The following is a 5,075-nucleotide window of genomic DNA, read 5'->3' as shown; positions in this document are numbered from 1 at the left end:
GCACTAAACACTGTAATTGACACTGCGGCATTTGAGGTATATATTGGAGAAAGAGATAAGAAAGGTTAAACTAAGTCCAGAAATGAAAAGACAAAGGAGAATATTTGGAGTGTAAAGTTTCGTTGACAATATTTAGTTGGTTCACTCACTGCACGTTAGATTGTTTTGTACTATGAGCACACAGAGCACTGTTTAGTTTTCACTTCCAGAGAGAGTGAAACATGACTGCACGCATAGTAAATGTCTTGCACTCGAATACACTTGACGTGATATAAGATTTAATACACGCCCAAATTGTCAGTCACTCGGTATGCTACACTGTGTTGGCTTCTCTCTAACTGGAACAATATTTGTAGTAAAGGTGCGCTACAACTAGATGGAAATTTCCGCAGTAACGTCCTATCGTTAAGCGGAGAGAACTGTATATCTGGATCGGTTAACTAGTGGTCCGTACACTAGCACCACACTAGAGATGTTAACAATTGAAGAGTTCACTCGAGGCAATGGCACAAAATCACACAGTCTTGAGGGTTTAGTCACTTGCGTACGGCTTCTCTAGCACTATTGATCACTACTCAGTGGCCACACTGTAGAGGTTCCTTCGTAGCTACATCTTTACGGAAGAGTACACACACACGAACACTGAATAGACCTACCCACTGTTTCGGTTCTCACTGGAAAGAAAACACGCAACTAAAGGGTTTCTCTCTGAAGTATACAAATACGCCTCAGGCGTGTTCTCGTACGGTCCGCGCCCGGTATTATAAGCAAAACGGTGGCCTTCACTTTTCGCCTCGGGCGTGTTCCCGTACGGTCCGCACTCGATGCACAGTACGATGCGGAGCGCGACTGATCAATCCTCTGCCATGCAGGGCCCGACGGATCATCATCACCACGCCTCGCCCACGGTAACCTTCACTTTTACGCCAACGTCAATAATCGACAGCGGACCAATCGTAAAGTCACAAACGTTTGCGCTGTTTCTATTGGCTCGCACTGGGAAGGCAGTACGGCATTGTCCCTGCGACTTAAATATTTTTCTCCCTCCGGGCTCATCATCGATCAGATCAGATCAAGAGGGAGCTGAATCTAGCAAGACACTCACTGGTAAAAGTCGCCAGCTTACAACCAACGAAGATGAACAGCGGGAGCCGGCCGCCGCCTTGTGTCGACAAGTCTCGGCCGGACGGAGGCCAGCCACCGGGGAAGCGGAAGACGAGGCGGAAGACGGTGAAACCGACGGCCGCCGCAAAACCTGTCTCTCCGGAAGCAACATCACCACCACAACCATCATCATTTGGTAAGTCCAGCGCTTCACCAACCAAGACGATCGACGACTTACATACACTAAAGACCATGGCACCGATCACTGCTAATAGAGCAGTAGTGATCACAAACGCTGACCCCGACCTACTGGACGCAGTGACTCCACGGAAACCCACAACGACCTTGACTTTAAACAAAACCACGAGAGCCTACGTTTTTTCCTCCCGAGAAAACTTACGGCAGATGACTTTAATGCATCCACGACAATTCGGGAAGCACGCCCGATACCAAACTCCACCAACCGCCACTCTCCTCGGACCTTGGGAACTACCAGGCCACCCATCCCATCCCTCCTCCACCCCACCCCCCTCTCTATTGGACAGTGAATCTTCTTCTTCTTCTTCTTCTTCTGAGGAAGAGGCAGAGGTTACTTCCATTCCACAAGAGGGGCCCTCAGAAGGGCCGGCTCCAAAACCTAGAGCAGAGAGGTCTCCTGTCCCTAAACCCACAGCAGAGAAGTCTCCCAACGGACCACCTCCCAGCTCTGAGGCGTCGTCTCACGAATCCTCAGAAGGGAAGCGGTCCAACAGGCGCAAACCAATTCCCACAAAAGTATCCGGTTCGACTCCGGCAAGCCCCACTTCTCCCACTCCTCCTAACACCGCACAAGGAACCAAGACAAGGACAGTACTGAAAATACTGAACCACACAAAAAACGGCAACAACCCACTACACATAGAGCGACTAATGAAACAGTACCGACTCGACATTCAAACTCCACGACAGTTCTGGGCACACACTACCAAGACAACTACACTCACATTCGCCACGATTGACGACGCGGAGAAGTTCGCTAGGGCAATTCCCCTGTACAACTTCGGTCCGTCCGCAGAAATCAACATTACGCCTAGTGAATCAAGACAGAAACAGACCCGAAATAAAGAGATCAGTGTCGTCATGAAAAATGTCGACACGCTGATCTCTGAGGACGAACTAATGCAGATCCTGGCTGTAACACATCCAGGCATCACACGCATTAAGAGAATTATCTCCGCACAGACAGACAAACCCACCAACTTAGTTAGAATTTTCACAAATGACATCACCACAGCAGACAAATTACTAGAAGGAATTAAACTTGCAGGACGGTACTACAGAGTAGAGCCATCACACGAGACAATCTTCCACCGACCGTGCCTTAACTGTGCACAATACGGCCATACAAGGACAAACTGCGACAAGCCCAAGACTTGTTTTAAGTGCGGCAAAAATCCCGACCTGTGCAACCACAACCGCCTATCCCAGATTAGGTATTGCGCCACGTGCAACAGCGACACCCATTATACGGGCCAAGCTCGCTGTCCAAAATATCCAAGGACTAATCTCATAACCTCCACCGATCCCACGCACGTCCCCATAGACACCCACAAACCAATACCGAAACCTATACCCAAACCATCACAGTCCGTTTTCAACCCAACACTTCCCAAACCCGAATTGTCTTATGCGGATGCAGCTAAGACAACGACAACCAAGACAAACACTACAGACGATCCACAGACAGAAAAAACAACTACGGAACAGCTGGTCGAGGGGGTTCTACGTTCTGCTATGCAGAAAATAGAATCCTACATTGACCGGCAACTAAACAGACTACAGGACGAAATAGTGACATTCACTATTTCTTTACTCACTACTGACACAAACCCTACGAAACGACACACGACACTTGCCACAGCCAACCAGGCAGCCAGACGGCTTCTACGGAAACGAGTAGCCCACCACTTTGTTGGTAACAGGTTACGAGTTTCCCTAGCGCCACTACAAAAACGTGACTAGGACAGAACTGACCAGAGCACTGGACTCTCCACCTCTCATTAACATCTGCGAGGCATGGTGCTCACTTCACTTCATTCATTTCATTCACAATTCAACTGATAACGTGTACATGTTCATAAAATCATTCACAGGGGAAATACACTACTGTTAGATGAGAGGGCAAACGGCTTATAGCTGGGTACCTCGATCTAAAGTTAGAGAATTGCTTGTCGAGGAACCAATGGAGGCATGGGATGCTTACCCTGCCTGCCATTTTAAACATCATTCATTCTTTCTTCGTCCCCATTCATTCGTTCGTTCGGCTCATCATCAGACGAGCACCATGCCCCCCAAAGCTTCCGGAAAGGCTGCCAAGAAGGCCGGCAAGGCCCAGAAGAATATTTCGAAGGGCGATAAGAAGAAGAAGCGCAAGAGGAAGGAGAGCTACGCCATTTACATCTACAAGGTTCTGAAACAAGTTCACCCAGACACGGGAATCAGTTCAAAGGCTATGAGCATCATGAACAGCTTCGTTAACGACATCTTCGAGCGCATCGCCGCGGAAGCTTCGCGGCTCGCGCATTACAACAAGCGGTCGACCATCACCAGTCGGGAGATCCAGACAGCCGTCCGTCTCCTGCTACCCGGTGAGCTGGCCAAGCACGCCGTCAGTGAAGGGACCAAGGCCGTCACAAAATACACTAGTTCCAAGTAAGCGGGAGTGCTTGCTAGGGAATCAGCAACCGGCCCTTTTAAGGGCCACAAGTTATTCATAACAGAGTAGATGAATGAAGAACAACAGCGGTTCCCACCGAGTGAAAATTTAAATAATCACCCCGATAACACTTCTAGGATAGATAATACATTATAGGCAGTCCATGGGAGACTTGGATCCACGAGGCAAATTCGTTTCCTTAATAGTTTCGTACGACTTATATGAGAGCGCGGTGTCATTCCTACTCACTTGGCAGCATTAATTGTTGAGGGAAAACAACTTAGAAGGTAACTTGTCGACCGCGGGCATAATCCTTCCGCAGGCCACTACTGAGAATCTGTGGACATACGGGTAATCTATCTTTATTGAAACTCGGGTTCATAACATACGACTGATACTTTATATATCTGTCACGTAATCCATCAAGAGACAAATGTCCCCCCCCCCCTAGTCAGTAGCGAGCTTCAGTCCATTCGTAGTAGCCGCCGGTGCAAGAAGTGAATTGAAGTTTGTGTGAAGTTCCGTAGTATGGCATGAAAATGATGTCGAAAATCCGACTACAGTTCCACAACCATGTGGTTGAAAGGAGGCTCCGCTGTTGAACAACAATCCACCTGTGGCTTAACTTAGAATGCCGACTAGCTGTTTTATTAATCCCGTGTCAATCCAGCAGTGTGTGACGTTGAAACGTAACCAAACTGCCGTTGATAGATAGATTTATCATCTATCCCAATGACATCCAACGAGCTTGGTAATTTAGGTACAGAGTCTAAGCAGGCAGTTTACGTGTGTGTGTGAGCGAGTGCAGGTTTTATCGAGTGCACCCCAATCCCATCGTCCTCAAGTGCCTACAGATTACGCAGTTTCATCGGCAACGGCCATACCATGTTGAAAATACCGGTTCTCGTCCGATCACCGAAGTCAAGCAACATTGGGCGTGGTCAGTACTTGGATGGGTGACCGCTTGGGAACACCACGTGCCGTTGGCGATTTTTTTTTTTACGTCACTATTTCCAGCGTGTTCTAATAAGACTTATGGGATATTATGTTCCCTTCCCTATTCCAGCTATAGCTTGGATGATGACGCCGCTGCATAATTGTAGAGTAATTGATAATTCTTAAGTACTTGCAGCTCCGTATTGAAACTTATGACTGGTAGCATATTCATATGAGACGGTTCACTTCTCTGCGTTTTCTCGAAGAAGGGAATATGTATTCAGGGGATTGTGAACGTACCTCGCGCTCTCCCTAGAAGTTAGAGACATTTTAGGTAAAG

The 5,075-nt window shown here is 47.9% G+C and overlaps 1 non-coding gene across 1 annotated transcript; it reads left to right on the top strand.

Moving 5' to 3' along the window:
- The first annotated feature begins 4,669 nt into the window (after positions 1–4,669).
- LOC138693934 (5S ribosomal RNA) lies at positions 4,670–4,788 on the top strand. Its single transcript, XR_011330618.1, has one exon. It is a non-coding gene; the product is annotated as a 5S ribosomal RNA (ribosomal RNA).
- Positions 4,789–5,075: the final 287 nt, after the last annotated feature.

Source organism: Periplaneta americana, unplaced genomic scaffold (assembly GCF_040183065.1).
Source record: "Periplaneta americana isolate PAMFEO1 unplaced genomic scaffold, P.americana_PAMFEO1_priV1 scaffold_24, whole genome shotgun sequence".
Classification (NCBI taxonomy): Eukaryota; Metazoa; Arthropoda; class Insecta; order Blattodea; family Blattidae; genus Periplaneta; species Periplaneta americana.
Note: the sequence above shows the minus strand (reverse complement) of the source record. Positions and strands in the feature narration are given on the sequence as shown.